General features: G+C 39.5%; 1 protein-coding gene across 11 annotated transcripts in view; it reads left to right on the forward strand.

Annotated features, from left to right (window-relative positions):
- Positions 1-21,972, forward strand: part of LOC105668862 (lachesin-like) — a 201,747-nt gene that overhangs the window by 102,726 nt on the left and 77,049 nt on the right. The window lies entirely within an intron of this gene.

Consider the following 21,972-nt stretch of genomic DNA (forward strand, 5'->3'; position numbering starts at 1 on the left):
ATAACTATGTACATAGTGAATATTATTTTTTCAATTTTACAAAAACAATTAAGATTTAACTAATTGGGCGAAATAAACTTTTGTTTCGTACTTGCTAAATTTGCTGTTTGATGTTATGAAATCGTACCATTAAGACGGCTTTAACTAGTCATTTTGGCGAAACCAGTTCTATTCAAGCATGTAACGTATTCGTAGATGCGAGTGCTTCACCAAAACGGATTGTACGGCGAAACGGGTCGCCTAAGCTCGGCGATTGCGAGGAAGGGTCAGCTTCTACCCGAAGCTTTTCCACGAAGATACTTGGTTGAAAGACCAGTTACTCGGTAGATTGGCCGCTCGTGCTAAGTAAGTGCACTACGATGATGGTGGGAAGAACGAGAGAGAAAGATAAAGCATTTTCTTTTCAAAAATACGGAAGAGAGAAGTGCCCGACGAGTTTTCTAAGAAATACTGAGAGAACGCTCCGGTTCTCTACATGGAAAACGAACGGAGAAATACTCGTCGGTTCAATCGTTCGTGAAAACGAGGAAAATTAGCGGCGAAATGAATATTTTATGAATCACCGTTGCATATATTAACTCATTATTATATACACACTGCCCAAAAATTTTTTACTCTTTAATTTTTATGATAAATTTTTGGATATCAAGTTAATTTTTCTTACAATCAGTTGAAACGTATAATATCGATTAAAAATAAAGTGTACTTATAAAAAATGGAACACGACGCAAGCGATTTAGTAAAAAAAAAAAAAAAAATACGAGTATCACAACTTATATTCTACTCAGCATGAATTATGTGAAAAGTTTCGCGTTTTGCACTGAAATAATTCGGCGGACGCGCCAAATTTTTTCGACTTTTCTTCTGGCTCAATTCGTTCAGCGACATTCGTGACGCGGCAAGAGTTCTCCGTTTTTACGGCGTTCTCGAGTGCCCACTCCGGTTTAATTGAGTTCGTTATATTCATTTCCGGAGGAACGCTTGATGCACTCTGCTCGCGTACCTCGCGTGTGTTCGCGACTGCTCTTTCGTCGTCGGTGTTGCTACGTTTGAATGTAACATCCTCGGTTACTCGGAGATTTATAGTGGGACCGAGCAGGATAAAATTCGCGGTAATACCACATGTGATGGACGAAAAAGTTCCACAGGAATAATCGACTCGGTCTGGACTTAATAACATTCCGTATGATGACAGAATTTTACTTTTATATTCTGAGATATGTGTTTATATTCTGATATTTAAAAGAATTTTAGAAATATAATAGATTTTTTCATATTACATCTTAGTCATCTTAATGGTATTTATCGTCTTTATTTCAATTCTTTCTAAGCTTTTTCGAGTCGTTTCGAGATTCTTCGAGTCTTTTTCAATGCGCAACACATTTGCGCAAGTATATATTAGTAATATCTATGAAATCGCAAAATGAGCTTTCCTTCAAGAAACCATGCATCAGTGCTTGAGAACTTGGAATTGCCATGTTCAGTAGGTTTTCGGGTTGCGGGTGTCTAATATGCTTGCCCCCCCGGGTTCGTTCTGTCTCCGTCGTCTTCGTGCATGATATATGCGCGGATGAGCGGCAACCCGTGCGCCGCCAACCGACGTAACTATTAGAGGTCGGAGTTCAAAAGCACGCGCGTGGGCGCTGCTCCCCGGACTAGTTGTAGGTTGCCGATAGTACGTTGCGCATTGTTAGTAGTAAATGCTCGCCGTCTCTATGAGACCAGACAGCGAGAGCCAATCATTCCGGCATTATTGCCGCGCGATGGGAAGCGGGGAAGGGGAGAAAGAGAAGGCGGAGGGGTGATAGGTACGCGAATCCATTTAATAGAGAATCTATATACATTACGGATTTACCAAACAATAATTCGGTAAGCTTTGCTCGCTGGTCCTGAATCATCCTGCGCCACCTCGCAATCTGCCGAAGTCGCACTTCGCATCGCTGCCTGTTGCCAATTCCGGGGCGAATCGACGCGAACGCGAGCCGATTCAGGATTTTCATATTCCTCCCCCCGCTGTTATAGATCGGATTTGTGCGACTTCACCGGCGAGTGCATTAAAGGATACCTGCAGCCTCGCGTGGCCGTAAAATTTCGGATACCGTTTAGCGTTTTACTCGTTTTCCGGTGCTTTGTGTAAAAGTCGAGTTCCGCTTACTGACGTGAGAAACACTGGAATATATTTTACGAGATAACGCAATAGGATTGCGTTTCCATTTTATTGCGGAGGTTTAATTAAGCGGAATGTAATTATTTTTAATCCTTTTTGCATCTTTGGCATACCACGTATATTTCCACCCTGTACTTCTATTACATATTTCAATTTAAAACAAAATTTAACAAAGTTGTGATAAAACACGTTGGCTCTTAATTCGAAGCTCAAAGTTTTAAAGCTTTCATATAGTGAATAAAAGTCTTAATCTGCACGAGTAATGTTAATCCTGAAATTTACATCATTGCATTCACTCGACAAATATTCCACCATAAAAAAAGAAATGAGAGTAAAGTGTTTTCACCGTTTGTTGCGCAAACAAGGTCGAGGTATAAAGTACAGTGTTAACGAAGTCGGAGGAAAGAGCGCTTCTACTTTATTATAAGAAGGATTGATGATATTTAGAATAAAGAGATTAATATTAATCTTACTAGATCGTACTAAAACCTTCCGCAAGAGGAGATTGTGTGTTACACATTTTTCTTAATAAACTTTATTAATTATCTGTAAAGTTTTAAAGTGTGACACGGCTTTTCAAAATATTAAGTATCTTAGCAGAAAGTTAAATGGCGTGTTTAAAACGCAGTTTGCCGATCCTCAATCGGGCCGCCGATTGTTCTAAATTTATATCTTGCAACGCAAATTCAATAATCTTAATTAAGGTTGTATCTGTTTTGTACCGAAAAACTTGCGAAAATCTTATTTCAACAATTCAGTCAAAAGAAGTTCTAAACGCCGCAGAACGACTTCGAATTCGCGTCATTCCATTTTTCATATAACAGCATGTCGATAACCGCGACGAATTTATTATTGGGATATTCGATGTCGGCGGATGTGACGTCACGCCGAACATCTGAGAAAGAGATTATTCAACGTTTCGTTCGCAACATCGGAAATGCACGTCTCTTTTCGGTTCCTCACAATTTTTTATAAAATTTTCACGATTTTTTGTACAGATTTTTATAGCAATGTTAACTTAAATAATATTCGTTGAATGATTGTATTTTTAAAGTATTTTATTGCGATTTGATACTTTATAACTTTATCATAGATTATCTTCTTCACTATCTTCACTTTAAATTTATAAAATGTTTTAAAATGAACAAATTGTAAAAAATATTTTATTTTTTATTTTTAGAAAACGAAATGTGAAGTTATCATTATAAATTCGAGCGTAGCTACCTTGTTTCCTTTTTTAAGGTTAACAATTTCAACAGCTGACTTTCATTTGCAGCGCGAAATTGTGAAAATAATTTTAGCGAGTATGTACTCGAGACCATAAATAAATGAAGTTGAAAATTGGCAGCGTATGATCGACAAATCCAAATGTTAGTTTCATATTTGTTTTACAGATTGTTCGCGTTTTTGGTTTTTTGCGTTTGTTCTCAAATCGGCAATTCGATTGATGACTTGAGCCACTGTGCGGATGCAGCGTTTACAGTTTATTCGTCATAAAAGCGCGACGTGAATGTGCGCCGTTCTCACGCCAGTCATATAAAATACCAATTCCGCCGTAAAATCGTACGTTTATCGTTTTATCGTCGCGCGGGGACGTGACGATGGTTTCGAATTTCACCGACGATCAGCAGTTCGCAGATTCTCTGACCCTTTGGAAATCTTTCGTAAAATTTAAAAGTATTGGAAGTTTTCCATTCTGAAAATATGAAAATTGTGTAATTTAATACTGTTACTTTAATTACGTTATTAAATTATTTCTTCGTGTACGACTTTAATAGCCACTATGAATAAAAAACAACTCTGAGAAGTTCAATAATCATTAATTATTTCTTTAGTTTAATGCATTATCTTTAATTAATATTTTATATTAAGCATTCTTGCTAAGAATATAAGGTCATTGTAACATTACGCCTCAATTAGCGAGACTACGAATACTTGAATCAACCAACGTTCTCGACGATATTACGCGTGGATGAAAATGTCTGACAGCGACGACAAATGTTGCGACGCGGTTTGCTCGTGGTACCGATTTCATGAAGTTGTAACTCGAACGTGCGAGCCAACAGCGGTTGCCGAAGTGCGAGTAACGCGATAGAGGGAGGGAAAGAGCGGATCGTTATCTCCGGCGCGTAGAGACACACGGCTGAGACGCCTCTCACGGAAGTTTATAACGCGATACTCTGGCATAACGCGACCATAACGGACCGCCGGTGGCTTCCGGGTGATTTCGTCGTTTTCCTCGCAGACATGGCACCGGCCTGGTCCGGTCGGTGCCTGCGAGGGATGTTTATGGCGATGGTATATGCTCACCGGTATGTGCGATGCACCAAACTCCTGTACGATCTCCGGTTTCTCTCTCTCTCTCACTCTCTCTCTCTCTCTTTGGCTCTCTTCTCTCTCTCTCTCTCTCTCTCTCTCGCCTTTTCTCGCCCCGTTTCCACCCCCGTTTAGTATCACCGTCAGAGACGCGCGGAGAGACACAATTTCCACGAACATGCACGTAAAATCCTGGCCGTCGTCGTCGTATGCCGCGCTCGACGACCCGTTACTTCGTATTTCGTACATTTGATTCGCCGTCGAGACCGTGTGCGCTCGACCGCACCGGACAGAACGTTCAAAACGGCGCGACATTTGCGTTTTTCAGTAGCGACAATGAGATATTGTAAATTTGACAATTATATGCTTCTGATACTATCAGACCGTTTAAGCTTTCTGATTATTCAAATATTTTGAAACACGGTGGAAATTGATAATTATGTTATGATTAATTGGATGGCTTTTTAATGAAATGGACCGAACGCCAGTTTTTAATTTATTTTCTTTTAATATTTATTTAATTTATTACGTGAGATAAATAAGTAATTATTCGATTCTCATTATTTGAGATATAAAAGTAAATGAAATTTTCACCATTAGAAGTTATTGAATTATAAATTATTTTTATATTGTAAAAATTACCATATATATATATATTTTTTTATATGCAAGCTTATCAAAGAACGGTTTTATTATTTTTTTTTTTTTTTACAAAAGTCGACTAATTATATCGTAAATAATTTATGACTACATGTGACACTCGTGTGACGGAAATATTCAGATTCTTCGAAAATTCGGAGATGAAATTTTAATATTTTTATCGTGGATAATTAATGATTGACTCGAGTAAGATTCGATAATGAAACTCGAATGCAGGTAATATTTGCATCAGCTAATTTTCTTAATATGTCAAATCTAATTTATGTTTAATTTGTAGTAATAAAATATTTACATTCTTGGAATTCGATAAGAGTATAATTACGCCAAACGTAATTTTCGAAATATCCTTGTTCGTAAATTATTAATATAGATGGCAAATGTAATATAGACGAGAATAAATAAATTCGGTAGAAAGTATAACTTTTAATTACTGTTATCTTGATTTTGAAAATCGTGTGTTATCAATATATAGCCAATGGCTAAAATGGCTAAAATAAACTTGTATATCGTCGGGAATATTGATGCGATATTTGAGTGGATCGCGCGCGTTAAAAAACAAGTAGCGCAAACGGGTATTTTTCCGACGTAGTGTCTGCACACGGTAATTTCGCACATTCCCTTGGGGGCATGCTGTCTCGGTGTTTATGGTCAGACCACGAAGTCCTCTACACCCCGGATAGGGCTTCGGCTTTGTGCCCTTTTCCATCCTACAACAGGAATCCCGACCGCAGAACCGGCAGCGCAAATATATAAAGTTCAAGACTTCGAAATGTGGAAACGGGTCAGTGCGGTTGGTTGCTGTAGTTTCATAAATTTGATCTTGATCGCCGTCCACGGGAAAGCTCTCAGATACATTCGCGGTAATACTGCCTGTTTATCGTGCATGTTGCAAAACTGTTGGAATGTTTGTCGCAGCGGCGACCTTGTTAAAAAGAAAACTTGTTGATGTTCGAAAATGTAGCGATCATACAAAATATTCTAAATTTATTAGCTTAATATTTTGAAAGCGTTTAAATTTTTACTCTGTGGATTTACAAATTTGTGGTTCCATACGGATCTGTAAATCTTTCAATTTTAATGCATTTAAAACTTGTAAAATTTGAATACAATTAGTATTACATAAAAAAAAAAACAAATATATGTTGTGTTGCTTATTAAAATATAGCAATTATCTTTTTCCGCGAGAAAAAGTCACGTGAAATACTTGATATAATTATTGGATAGTCTTAATTACAAGCTGCAAGACATGGAAATAAATGTGACTTGCCGGTTAAATTTAATTTCGATTACTGGTTACGAAACAGCAGTCAAGTGCATTTGCTATAACGCAGTTTATCGTGCATACCTATTTATCGTACGCATTGTAGTGCGGAGTAACGTTGCGCTTTTATCCGGTATAATACACACGCGTTATCGTGCGTTTCGCGGGTAACGCCATTCGAAATCTGGCGAATGCACACTCGCGCGTAGCCGCGCATAGTCCCACAGCCGTATCACACGACGCATTTGTATTACGAAATTACTCGTCGTGGAAAACCCATGCACAAATGTTTGTGGTATTGGGCACGTAGAAATGTTAATCGCGCGAATCGGTCGAAGAGGAACGGCAAGGTCTCGCATGAGCGTTTCGATATTCGATGATATGCCCCTGCACGAATAATATCAAAAGACAAACGCTAAATGATACATCAGCTCTTACTTTCAAATAGCACAATGAAAATAATTGCACTGTACATTATAAGTAATTAAATTGTGGTTAAAGTTTTTTATATCATATTTTTAGTCTTTTTATCTTTAAATCTTGGTTTATGGTAGCGCAATACATTTTTGCAGATCAAATATGGCAAAACAAGCATTTTTATATTGGTCAGTATAAATTCGATCCTTCACGAAACAATGTCGGGTATTTTTTTACTGAAAATATTTCCAGAATTATGAAATATATTTCCAGATACAATTTTCGGAAAATAATAAAATACAATTTCTACGAGATATCTGACATGTTTATCCACCTTTTGCCACTGAACAATTTATTCGCGTATATAATTTCCATAATCGCGTAATTCGAGAGCCGAACTTTAGATTTATGACACTGCGTGGTTATATTAATTTTTCATACACACACATGTTTCATTGAAATTTCTAAAATTTTAACACGTCAAAAGATAGCATGTGTGCTATAAATTGCAAAGTATAGCAACAAATTTTTATCAAATGTATAGAGAGAGAGAGATAATAAATCTAATTATTTTATTTATTTCATTTATATTATATAAAGTAACGTGAAAGAGAAGACAGATTTAATAACAGTACTCACAAAGTTGGAAACATTTTGGAAACTGAAAGAAATATGAAAACTTTTTCAATATCTCCAAGCGCAAGCGCTTTTATTCGAGAAACAGCAACATATCGCACTCTCACGTTTCAATCGCAGGTGAATCTCACCTCCGGAAAAATCGCGCCGAAGCTGATATCAGTCGAAACGATTCGTTTCGCGACAGACGAAATATTGTATCACGCGAAGCGTTCATATTTTCTCGCTCCACTTTTGCATGGAGTTGCGCGCGCGCACGGCTTTTCTCTGAAGAGAAGAAAGACGCCGTGTCGCTTTTTATGCAGATCTTCGCCGGCGCACTCTCTCGTTTCCGCTTTGGGATGGAGCGTAAAACGCGCGTGAGCCCGTGAATTCGCGCGGAACGTTGCGGAAAACGCGAGCAGCCGTGTTTTATCTCGCGACTGCAAACTTCATCTTCGCCTTGGGTGGGTTGGGCGGGGGAGGGGGAGGGGGAGGGGAGGCGAGAAGGGTCGGAGGATGCGCGAGTAAACGGCCGAGACTATCGAGGATTCCTGGAGGCGTTCGGGGTTGCAGCAGCAGCAGCAACCCTCCTCGGATATACACCGGATATTCTCCCGGACAATGGTCGTTCAGGAAACCATTGATCGAGCCCGCTGCTCGCATAGTTTGCGAATAATCGGCGCGCTCGGCGCCGATAATTATTTCGGCGCGTCGCCGCTGCCGTCGCCAAGTCGACGAAAAGTTCGTCGAAGTTTCCGGGGGGGGGGGGGGGGGGGGGCTAATAAAAAGGCGAGAAATCGATGTGGCGAAAGCAGCACGCTGAATCGGCAAGCGATCGAAGTTGCTCTCCGCGGAAGTTGCTTTTGCCATTGTACAATTAAGAAGATTAGTAAGAAAGAACGGTTCTAACCGACTGTGAGACGATTGAAGCAACATATCAGTCTAACGATCTTAACGAACGAGCGATTCATTCTCGTTAAGAATTACACACGATATGAAATATCTGATTTTTGAAATAAGAAGAGAATTGATTATTTTGTTTGTAGAAATTATCTAAGCATCGTAAACATAAAAATTATTCTTTCTAAATATTACTATCAATGTAATTTCAAAACTCTAGACTTTTTGTTTCAAAATTCTTAAAATTTCTCATTCGTCACCGACCGCGTGCAATTACTTTTATCATAAATTTTTTCATTAGAGACGGTAAACTTGAGTCCAAAGTTGAAATTGTTATTCTCTACTGTCGGATCGAACAATCACGCGTAGCTTAAAGCCGCACCGAATTTCCGCTTGTACTGTTCTGCAAGAGCCGGTCATTGCGCTCGACATTAGCCGAATTGGTTAACGTTACCGTACGGCCGCACGGTGGTCGGTGTACAGAATTGCGTGTCGATGGCGGCGGTTCAACGCGGTGACTCCATCCAGTCGCCCGCGTTCGTGTATCCAGCGGCACGAAAATTTCGACACGGTATACTCGAACGCGAGCGCGAATGCAAACGCGCGAGACGATCGCGAAATGAGTGAAGGCCAATTTTCAGTGCGGTAGCATTGTGTTGCGACTGGCGACAAATAACCGAACAAATATTATTTTGCTTTTAAGGAACAATTGATTTGTTAGCGATATTAATAGAATTGAACAAAATCGATTGTTGCTACACATATATGCAAAATTGCAACATTATGATTATTTCTAAATTGAATTTAATAGTATTACCTTTTTAATGCATATATAATGCTAATTACGTTTGAATATCTTTTATTTAATCAACAGAAAGATTTATCACCGGAGGGAAAAAATTATTTAAAAAATTATGACACTCTTTAGACGAAAATTCGCGTTTTGCAATTCAAAAGCCGCCCGGTGAAGACATCGATTAATAATTAAACCAAATGCCACTTCCAGCCAAACATGTCCGCATAATGATTATTTGAATACGTTATGTATGTGTATATATGTATCTTCGCGCGTGCGAGAGCAAATCGAGCGCGTTACAGTTACAGTCCTATCGTAATTGCATAAATTGCTTCCCGCGCGAGCGCAAATACGGCTATTACGAGCATAAGGCTACGTCTACGGCCATCTGATTACGGTGAATTCATTTGGGCACCCTTTTTTCGGGGCGCATGCACAGTTTCCGGGATTCCAGCCGCGGGGCGATAAATGGCCCATTCCCCGCGTTAACTGTCCCACTCTCGGCTCCGCCGTTTTGTTTGCCGGTGAATAAATAGCGCGGTATATATCATTTCGCCGGGGCAAGATCCGCGACGGTCAGGAAGTAATGGAGTTTAAAATATGACGTATTTTTCTGTTACACGCGCTCACCTACCTTCCTGAGGAAGACAAGTAGCTCTTCAACAGTAGACCGCCGTTTCATGAGCGTTCATGGAGTACATTTGTACGGTGGATGTAACAATTTATTATACTTATGCAGACACATATAAAAGTATTAAGATACATAACGTTTAAAGCGCAGCAATTCTTTTAACTTTTTACAAAGACACTTCGCTTAAATAATAAATACGACTTTAGAAATTCCATCCACAATTTTGTAAAGTAATGGGAAAAATTCGTAATATAGTTTTATTGTATGTTGAAAGTGTAGAAAAACACAATGACAATTTGCACGGTTACGTACGGTTCTCGATATGTCGTTGATCCTGCGGGGTTCGATTATCCGCAGGTATTTGGCCGCATACACTTCAAGCTGGCGTGTGGAAATGATCCTGAGACAACCTACGCCTCTTTAGCACCCGATAGCAACCATAAAGATACCTCTTGTAGATACTAGCGGAGAACCGCGTATCGAGCTTCTCGGTCGCCTACGTTCTCGTATGTTAGAGGCGAAAATTTACAGAACCATAAAAATATACAGCCTAGTAGCAGTGCGCTTTAACACCAAATGGGAAACTATGGCAGACTTTGTGCAGCGGACAAATCGCGGTCTTTTGAAATAATAGTTTCGATTTTTCGCGCGATCGATCGCGGCCGGGAAAAGCCTTTGAAGTTATCTTAAAATCCTTAATTCCTCGATGAAAAAGCGCTAATGCGATGAGCTAATCCTTATTCTAATTACGAGCTGCGTAATTCGTGGCAGTGCCTCGATATCGAAAATTAACGATTGACCAGGCTGGTGTCAGCTGCAGGAAATGAGGAAAATTGTTATAACTGCGCGTGAGGCAATTTACAGATGCCGTTTGGTATTTAATCAACTACGCATGCCGTACAAACTGCAATTCGTTTTAGTTAGTCGAATTTAGCATGCGCTCTGGAGGAGTTTATTCCGTCGGGATGCTCCACTGGCGTAAATGTTTCCTAAATGCGGTTATGTATAAACTGGCGTCATTCAATAAATATTTACCTAAAGTTATGGGAAAATATTTCGTACGCGTTTGCTGAAATGCGTGTATCGATCTGCTTGTAGGAATGCACGACGGATTTATCTCATATTAGAGTGTAATAGTTTTTTTTTTTTATTTCAAATAACAACGCAGTTGCTTTCATCACTGTGTTGATATCGCAGTCAGATAAATTCTCATAATTTATGTAATATCTTTTTTATTATTCTATTAATTTAACATTAACAAATTATATATTTATATCGAGCTATAAAAATATTAATTTTTGCAAGATATGGATCTGAACGTAAATTTCGAACATTTATTTAAATTCGAGGTTTCCAGAGTTACTTTTTAAGGAGATCTCGAGGTATATATTGCTCGTGCAGCAATTGGTAGATCGACGACAAAATGGTCGTCGCTGTTTGCCATGCAATTGCACGCATGTCGCGTCTCAGCTGCGAATGTTTGCGATCGAAGTGCGGATAAACAGCGGGTGGAGACACACGACTCGAGAGAGCGAGAGCGAGACACAGAGGGAAGTAAAACCGTACGAAAGATATCGCGAGCGACGCGCTATCGCGACCGTAATTCTCGACGGCGAGCGAGGAACGATCTGTGGTGTTTCGCACTTTCAGCTGTGAGTCATAAAATCCCGTGCCACCCGGTGTATATATTGCAGCTGTGAACTTCGTATATACCGTATGAACGCAGCTTCTGGAATTCTAAACGCATTTGTAAATCGGTGTCGTAAAGCACATCCGCGGATTGCGTGGCCGCAAACGTCGGTCGTTACTTCGAGATGCAATAAAGATGCTGATTTTTTATTGCGGGATAGGATAGCACTACTGCGTAGCGGGATAACGCTATAGAATAATAAATATTTTATATTAATATCAATTAATGTTGGCAAAGAAATGATTAGCATCAAATGTTAACCGCGAAAATGTTTCCGGTCGAAATAATTCCGTTTTTCGTCTTATCATGAACATGGAAATAAATTTCAAAACAATTAAAATAAATGTTAACATTCACGTTTAGATGGGAACTTCAAGATTACTTTTATATTTTCAATAATTGCGAAAATCTACTTAGAAAAAGTTCTTATATATCGTTTTTTTTATTGTAATTATATTTATAATATTATCTTGTAATATGTTTTATAAGTAAATTTTGATTTCGAGTTTGATTGAAAAATGATATATAATAGCTGTGTTTGATTAAAATTAAACGGATTTTAATTTTTTATCTTATCAGGCAACTCATAGATTTTCTTCTATACTTATATCTAATTTCTCGCTGCTGTATGATACGACAGGCGGATATCACCAGAGCGGATGAAGGAAGGCTCTCGCTCTTTCGATATACGCGACGTTTCACCGGGATCGTCCGAGCGGGAGGAAGTCCTCTATCTCTGATCGAGAGCTGTATGGTCCGAGCGCGACAAAATCTCGCCCCTCGTAAACCCGCTCCTTCCCGTATATCGTGTTTCCGAGCGTCGAATCGAGTCGCCGTTTTCTCTCGTTTTTCGAGCATCGGCCCGTGCCATCCGTCCTCGTAACGTCAGCGTTCGTTTCCCGTTCTCTCAGCAAAATAGAGGGTATGAGGTCGATCTATGGGCAGCGGGAGAGAGGATAGACGCAACCGATCGTATCCTCGGGCTTCCTCGAGGAAGCGGATTGTCTTCTTCTGCCGGAATTTCGACTATTTCGTCTGATTCGAAGGCTTAGCGGGTGTTTGTCCGCCGCCAGCGTGAAACAGTGGCGTCACAGCGACTATTACTTCTCGTTTTTTCTCAAACTCGTTCTTTGGATCTGAACTGCGAACGTTTCTTACGAAAGTGTCTTCTGTTCGCTATTTTACGTCCTTTTTCTCGAGTCGGTAAACGTTTTCTCGGAAAGTAAAAATAAATTAAATCTGAAAAGAAAACAATCTTGAATCGACGATTATGTAATCAAATTTTAAGATGCAGGATTTTTCTTGATCTGTAATTTTCCAGAAGAGATATTTTACTAGCCGAAGGATTACACTAGCTAAGGATTATAGCGATATGTAAGACAAGGATTGCGAAGGTTTAAAGATATTCAAGCGGAGCGCAGTGCATCCGCGTGCACCGCTTTTATTCGCTGTTGTTGCGGTAAGCATGTTGCGCGTTATCTTTTCCGCCGAGTTTACACATAAATTGGAGCCGGCGTCTCGATAAACTTCTTCCAGCGAGGATTCGCTCGCTTCGATGCAACCTACATGTTGCGCCCGCGGAACAGATTCGTTATAATCGAAGCCGGAGCAACGCTAAAGGGAGATAAAGAGAGATATTTATCGTGCTTTGGAATTAAGTTTTCTTGCAAACAAACGGCGATACAAAGATATAGAAATGCTGAGTGTTCCAGAATTGTTACACTTTTCCATTATGGAAGTAATTTTCTGCACAAAGTGAAAAGAATGATAATTGTTTGAATGTGATGAAGCTAACTTTTTGTTATTATAAGGGAATTCAATTGCCTCGCGGATTTGGACGATAAAAGTTCTTTTACCATATTAAATGATCGTAATAAAGACGAACGGTGAGCAGAAACACGAGATGTAAGAAAACTGATTAACTTCCGCAGTACTTTTTGCAGCGTAATAGCGACTCTTTGAATGACGCCACTTAGCGGCAACGCCTCCGGACGGGGACACGTCTCGAACTTGATGTTTCACGTCGCGGTGATCCAGTTTAAGCTTTGTCCCGTTTCTGCCGGGTTGCGCGTCAATCGCCCTCGTAAATCCGGCACTAACACGCGTCGGAGTCGCTCAGCGAAACATCTTCCTTTATGCGCGGCAATAACGGTGGTCGCGATCGATATTGCACCACCAGCAATAGCAGCAGCAACAACAGCCGAAGGAATCTCCGCTCTTGAGCGAAAATACGTCGTCGCTTTAGGCTTTGCAGCCAAAGTTAATGCAGATAACGTCGATCCGCTTCTGCTGCTTCGCCAGTTACGTTATCAAACGTAAACTATCAAACGTAAGCTTGATTTGCGACATATTGCAATCTCACGTCGAGATTACCGTTGTAATTATAAATTTCATCCTTGACAATATATCGGATACGGTTAGGGGAGATCTACGCGTTCTTGAGAGGAAAGCGGAATCACTATTTATCTCGCATCTTGCTAATTTTGCGAATTTAGAGAATTTATAATAAACCAATTTTGTTTGCAGTTAAACAATTTAAGCAGTACAAACGCGAATTTATATTAAAGAATACATAGCTGGAAAGCATAAAAATATGAATTTGTATATACTCAAAATTAAAATTAAATTAAAATTTGAAAATTGACTAAATAGAAACAAAATTAAATTTGTATGTATTCACATTTTTTTTGTTTCGAAAAATATTGAGTTTCTTTTATCTTTACATGAAAATGGCTCGCGAAATTTCTATCGGATGTCAATTATGGTGGCTGCGACGATCCAGCTTGACTGTTCATATTTCTTCTTTTCAACCTTCCGCTTCCAAAGTTGATAAATGTCCGTTAAATTGCATAAACTGATAACTATTAAACCGTCGGGCGTTGTAATCGCGCGCGCGAGAGTGCACTTTGTGCGCCGGAACTCAGTTATTTATCATTTCGAAGGCTCGAGGAGGAAGGAGTTTCGCGCCGAACGAGCTCGTAAAGCCGACGCCGTGTTTGCTGACGATATTCCGATGAAAGTTTCCGCGAGCGCGCGACAGAAACTCGACTCGAACTCCTCCCGAACTCGTTCGGCGGCGGCCCCGGCGAGCGAATCGGAGAATAGCAGCGTAGGCCGGAAGCCGATGTCTTTAAACCAAACTTCACAGAATGACGCACACACACACGTATCCCTCCCGTCGCGAAACTATACCGTCATCTACGGAGGTTGGCGAAGGTCAAACTAAAAGTTCTTATCGCGGATATAAATGGGCAAATATTAATCTTTCGAGCAAACGCGAATATTAATTTCACATATATTTATTTTCCGCGTAAGTATTAATACTCTCGCGGTGGCTGTTTACGCTTTCACCAGCGGCCAACAGTCTGAAGTGTATTTTTGATGTAAGAAGAATGTTATTCTGATAGATAAATTACGTTAACTGCGAACGAGAAACCGCTATAGTTATAGAAATATATTATAGACGCTATTCCTTTTTATCACGTTAGACGCAGAATCATAAAATCACGGGGATATAGGTTAATGATGAGGTGGTTTGTGCGAGAATGAATTTTTATTATTATCTCGTTCGTTAGGAATTTACTGTTAATTTACCTGCTCTTTTACGTTATGAGCTGCTCTTACGTACCGGAGATAAAGTACAGCTTGAAAACAACTACAACGGATATTAACCTTACGAGCATTTAATTCGCCGGGATTTAAATTAACAACCATCTACTATTTTCAACTACGTTTTTTTATACATGATTATGAACACAATTAAATTTGAGTAATTAATCTAAAGAATTAATTTTGCGCTAAATTTAATCCAAATTTCCGCATTAATTATCTTTTTTTTTAATTTTACAATTATTGCATAATAGAAAAATATAAAGCATTTGAATTATTATTGTGGATTATGGCGTAAAGAAGTTTTATTTGAAAAATTAATAGTGATCATTTGTGATTTTTCACTTTATTTCACATTGCTTGAGCCAGCAAATTTCGCAGAAAAATTGTTTTATCATCGATCGTCATGTCGACGTGAATTGTGTAATGCTGCCTCAAAACTCAATCATTGTCACTGGCGTAACTACTTAGCAGGGGAATAGTTAAATTGCCGGCTCGAAAAGGCTGAATCAGTCGTTGTCGAGAAAGCAATAGGACGGAAGTTGCTGGTCGTGAATCAGTAGTCGACGCGAAAAGCACGATGCGTGCACACGTCGGTTTTCATCCTGACAAATCACAGTAAGCGAGCAAAGATACGCGAGCGAACGAACGAGCGAGAGGTGCGATGCTTTCTTCGGCTTCTGCAAGCTCCCGTCGTAATTTAAAGGGGGATCAAAAGTACTCTCAGTCTCTTCGCCGGCAAACACTCTGTCGACTCCGAATTGGTTCTTGCGCTCTTAGCGGGTAGCGAGTGCATAATCGAAGCCGAGTAGCGAAGACAACGTTCCACGTTGTCGCGAAACATAATACTGTTCATAGAGACGTACGGAGCACGGAGAGAATAACGGTGGGATTCAATGCTCAGCTTTGTGCGTGAAAGAGATTGATGTTCGTCAAACTTTCGCGACGGTCTGGAAGACTCGTCGCGCGTTCGCAGACACGACTTCCTCGTTAACCATTTTCCGTTCGCGTGGATTCAGAAAGATGGGCTTAGAAACACGTTTTCCATCATCTTGTGTTTATTTGACGTGTGAACGGTGCGCGCAAATAGCGGAAATGTTCGTGAGACTTATTCATGGAGCAGTTACGAGCTGTGCAAAATTCGTTAACTTTGCGAAAACGGGATGTAACGTGGTACGCGAGTGTATCGATCGATTTTGAGAGATTTTCAGTTTCAAAATATTATTAATTCGTATATTGCAATCGGCAGTTAAAGCGTACGAGAATGTCTAAAAATAAAATTACGCGATAATCGAGCGGATTAAACGTCCGGACGTGAAGGATTATGTGGATTCTCATTGTAATCTTTTCGCAAAGTTTGCGAGTGTCTCCTGAAGAAATGACGCACGCAAATCTATGAGCAAGCAACGTCTTCAACTTTCCGACATTACCGTTGATATCGTTTTTCATTTTAATTTAAGTGACGCAAAAAATACGCCTTGCAGCTCGGTAATTTGCACGACGGAGACGAAAAGAATGCGCGATGGAACAGTTGTTACGGAGGGTCGCATTACGAAAGGAGAAGACTGTCGAGGAGATATCGAGCCTGCTCTCGGCCGGGGGAGAGGCAGAGAGAAAGAGAGGGAGGGATAGAGAGAGAAATAGAGGAGGGTTGGGAAAATGCTGATCCGCATTCCCGAAACGCCCGGTATTCCGGCGGTATTGCGCGAAATTGCTGCACTCTGTCCGCGTCATTCCCCGGCTGCAGCAACACGGTTATTCTCTTTCCTCTCCTGCTGCTGCCGCTGCTGGAGCTTGCCGACCATCCGACACGCGCGTGCGAGGACGCGCGTGCAAGCGATATATATCGCGGACACGGGGCGAGCGAGCGCTTCGCGGATGGTCACGCTTACGCTCGCGCACACATTTTCCTTCCCTGCCACCCCTCCCCTCGCTGCCGCATGTGCCCCATACGCTGCTGTCGACTTTTCGAGGTGGAAAGGTCGACTGACCGTGGCTTGAGATATATCGGTCACCCTGTACGACGTGGGCGTATTCCTGGGAAGAAAACGCCGTAATGATTTCTAGGAAATAGAAATGTTGAAGAATTTAATAAAAGCGATGAAAGCTGCACTGAACGTTGGTAATGGTATTTATAATTAATAAGTAGCAGAGATGACAAACGTGTAACGAGATGATTAATTTCTTTGTGTATCTTTTACACTCGATTTTTGTAAGTTTGATTGATTTGATTTCTATGTGATTTATTACTGCACATTTAACAATGTCTTTTTTTTTTTTTTTTGTGAAAATTATCAACCAATTACTTTACCTGACATTTTGCCTTAATTGCAAGCGTACAAATTTGAAAATTATAACTTGATAAATCACAAGGCTGACACTTTACACAGATTAGAGATAATTTTGTTTTTGCTTTTCATCGAGAATGTCAAAATAAAATAGACGAGAGATACAAGCTTGAAATACAATCTGTCCTCTATTTAAAATCCAGACAAAAAACTATATTTCTCTCTATGGAAATTTTTTCTTTTAATAAAAGTTAGATTTTCCTATTAAAAAGATAGGACATGTCTTTTGAAAAATATCGACGAAATAACGTATACGCTATTTTTATTTAAAAGCCTCGCATATAATGCGTCGGTTGTTTACGGGTTTAAAACGCTGTTGCGATAAAAGCTCAGACAGTCTCGGGCCAGATATGGAAAGATATTCTCAAGTGCACAGCGGTAATGCGAGCGCGAACGCGAAGTGGAAAGGAGAAATGCGAAGATTAAATATGAGGCAACCGCGCGGGCCGCGCGAGTCCCTGCACACATATAGCGGAACGCCACTTTGCTTTCCGCGCTTTTGCGTCCTTTTATTCCGCAAAGGGCTTTACATCTCCTCCGCGTGAAGTGCAAATTCTTCCGACACGGAGATCGCGCTGCTACGTTAATCTCGCGCTGACCCTAAACAGCAAGAAATTTCACACGATGTTAAGGAAAATGTTAAATCTTGTTCAAATAAGGATAAACGGAAGAACGAGTTTAACAGGGATTACCATTTAATGTTTAATTAAAAATTCCAATATTAAAAGAGAATTATTTTAATTTTCTTTTACTGTTTAAAAATATTATAAATAATATTTCCAATAAGAAACGTTTTATATAGACATTAAGCCGAAGTCTATATACGTTCAATTTATAAAGGATCAAGCATAATGCAGTCGCACCGACAAAACAGCGCGAAGTTAACTTCTCTGCTTTATCTTTTAATTGCCTAGCGAGACAGGCAAGTCGCTGTAACGATCAGGTTAATCGCATTAAAAGCGAAAGTAACGTACAGAAGTTTAAACTCGTTTTTCAGTGCAATCTGCAATTCATAACGGTCGCAAAGCTTCCCTTTGTTATGGAAATAGGATCGTTTTACAAGCTAAAGCCAATGCACCGACAACGAAACTTCCCCGACAGTCACAAAGCGAATATCCGAAGAGAGAGAAGCCGTATTATATGTCGCAAGTATGTGAGCGGAGGAATGATTTTTCCAGCGATAAACAATTTTTAACTGCCGTAAAAAAATTTTCGCAGAAGCTGCTTTGCAGTTAACGCCAGAGTGTTTTATTTTCTTCTCTCGAATTTATATTTTATATTATCTTATATGCTGTACTACGAATATCATTGTAATAATTAGGTTTGGTTTTTAATTTTTATGAAATTATTAAATATCGCAAAAAAAAGAGATAAAAGAGAATGAAATGAGACTGTTTTAATATATACAAAGCTTAACCATATTCCTAGCTGCATTTGAATGTGATTATTTGAAGAATAATCAAATTTTATTAAAATTTGATTTTTAAAATTAACTTTTAGATGAATAATATTATTTTACGCAACATTTTTTTTTAAAATAGCTTGAACATTTTTTAGATTGAAATATTACGAAATATATTTCAAAAATAGAATTTTTTTACTGCTCAAGACATCGTATTTTCAGTATAATACATATATAAAGAAAACAGTGACATTTAAATTTGATGATAAATGATGAAGGTACGAGAGGCTGTGGTTAGAACCTATTTTTGTATGTTTTCAATTATTCATATGTCGCTTCTTAGCGACGCGAAAATATTGATGAAACGCGGTGTCGTCGAATAAAATATAAATATTATTTTCAGCCACCTCTTCAACCTCGCGTCCTGATTGAATTCGAACATCTCGCAGTCGGGCTGAAGTATGGCAGGCAAAAATTACTTGAAGATTTTATTCCTGACATGATGTTGAATTAGAAATGTCATACGAACACGGGACTGATTCGTTTTAAAACTATGAATTTGATATAAATGTTTTTAGTATGCATCAAGCTCTCTGAATATCGCACTATATAATATCTGAATGCGGTAATATAAAAGGCATCATGTATTGAAGTAAATGCTTCGGTAGATTTTTTCTTCGTTCTTTTCTGGTTTTTATTGATGTGTTTATTTTCAAATGCATAAATTCTTATAAACGTTATCAAAAGGACAGCTTGGAATGTCTAATGAAACAAATATGCAAAAGGAGAAGAGTAAAAAAAAAAATAGAAAAAGGGAATCTATAATATTTGCTCGCGAAATATACGCGTATATAGTAACGCGAAATAGTACGCAGAAACATTCCGAAAAACTGATATTCCAAAATCATCGTAAGCAAACAGATATCCACATATCAAAGGCGTATGAAATATGATACACTACATCGCACGGATCGGATTGTGCGTGCACAGTGAAAGCGACCGTTTCTAACGGCCGTTGCAGAATCAAACTAGATAAAATGTTAATAATAATCCAGTAACTTTTTGAAGCGTGCTTTTGTATATTTTTTCGCTACATATAAGTAAACTAGAACGGAGTGAACTACATCTCAAGCAGCCGTATTTTGCAGCGGATTACAGTCAGACCCTGTGTTGACCTACTTGGTTTAAGGCATTTTTGACTCGGAGCCATTTCGGGAATAAGATTTTCAAATTATAGCATAAAATTGCGCCGGACGTCCTATATAACCGAGAGTTTCGTCTCTCTCACTCTTCCTTGGCTGATAGGATCAGTCGAAATTCCGGATCGAAGTAACGGAAATTTGATTCCTCCAGCCGGTAATATCGCGAGCGTCTGTTTATCCGACATTCGCACACACGTACGCGATAGCGACGCACGCGATAGAGGCACACGCGTAAATGCACTCCGAACTCGTGGAATTCAACGAACTATTAAAAGTTTGCTACGAATAGCGTTACTCATCGATACGCGCAATTACTATTTTTCTCTTTCCCGTTTTCTCGATTGCGCGCACGAATTTTGAAGCGCTTGTTCTAGAGGAGCCCATCATAGCTCGCCCGTGCCGTTCGCTTGTTTTATACACCGATTGTTCTTGCTTAATAATCAGCCGATAGCTTGCGTTTACAGCTTACTGATTAAACGATTCAGCCAACGATGAAATTTCGCATCGATTATAGTTACTCACCTGTGGCAACAGTTTATTTTCAACCAACTGATTAAAAGCGGAAAAAATTACTCGTCATCTGTTGAGAGGTAATTTCATTACAAATTAACTTTATTCCTGATTGAATTACTTATCTTCTGCTCCAACGCTGTATGTTTATTCACAAGTTTTATATTGTATAAAATAATTTTAAAATATCGACAAAAGTTTGTAGCAATTTAATACCGCGATATATTAAATAGGGGCTACATATGAATTTTATTTTGCGGAAAATTAGTAATAAAATTTTAAAATGGGTTTTTTTTTTAAGATTTATCAAGTTTTCCTGAAGTTTGACAAATCTTTCATTATGCTTTATCCTGCCCGGTTGAAGTTTAATCGTGGATCGCATTCTGCATCGTCCAATAACCGACGCCACCAACTAATCATGCGCCGCCTCATTCTGTCTGTCGAAATAACCGACAGAAGGATTCCTATTTGCGCATAACACACCGCGCGCCGCTCGGTCAAGCGGTGGGTCGAACTTGCGGATATCGGTTCTCGTCTTCTCCGTGACAGTGGTATTACAGGTGCCAGTTTATTCGGCTCAAATAAACGCATATTAACCCACGCACCATCTCTGTACGTGTGCACTGCTGCTACGTTGCATACACTGATTATTATTGGGCCGCGTCCAGCCTTCCATTGGAAGGCTCTTGCTATCTCGATTCTGCTGTCATGCGACGGACGTTGCCGACTGTCACTCTGAAGTATGACAACGGCCTGACAGTGATGGCTTAGATCTCTGAACTCAATGATCGAATTAAAGTTTGGTCCGCAACTACCCGCAACTTCCTTTCGACCTCTTGACTCATTATTAGAATTGATTCATTATTAGGAAAGCAGTGACTTGAATTTCTTTATCCGTCGTGTAGATTTTTCGTAAAAGAAATCTTGAGAAAAAAAAACTATATTTCAAATATTTGGATTATTAATTTCGTATTCGTTACATTGTTATTAGTTGTTTTACGAGTTTAAAGGGCGCGTTTATCATTTTCATTAAAACAATAACAGATTTCCTGTTGCGCAAATGCATAATTAGACATAAAGTCCCCTCCTCGTAAAGTGCTGAAGGGGCGAAGTTCGCGGCAGTAATGCAAAATCGCCGAAAGTTGCTGACGAGTAACTGGAAGCACGTTCGAGCGTTTCCACGGAACGCCGATGAACTGTTCCTAGCAGTTTATGTGTTTTTGTTATTCGCTCGTTGGATTAAAGAGTGGCGCTCGCGTCCTAGAAAACTTTACGCCGACGATGATCCGAGTTCGCCTTGACTTTCCCGCGAGAGGAGTCTTAGATACCTTTTTCCTTGGAAAAAGTCTCGAAAAGCTTAAACCCGGACTCTCTTCCGCGGAAGTTCGTTTCATACGTCTAATTTTAGGTTATAAAACCGAGGCTTTCAATACTTGCCGAGCTCA

The sequence above is a fragment of the Linepithema humile genome, chromosome 2 (genome assembly GCF_040581485.1).
Source record: "Linepithema humile isolate Giens D197 chromosome 2, Lhum_UNIL_v1.0, whole genome shotgun sequence".
Taxonomy (NCBI): Eukaryota; Metazoa; Arthropoda; class Insecta; order Hymenoptera; family Formicidae; genus Linepithema; species Linepithema humile.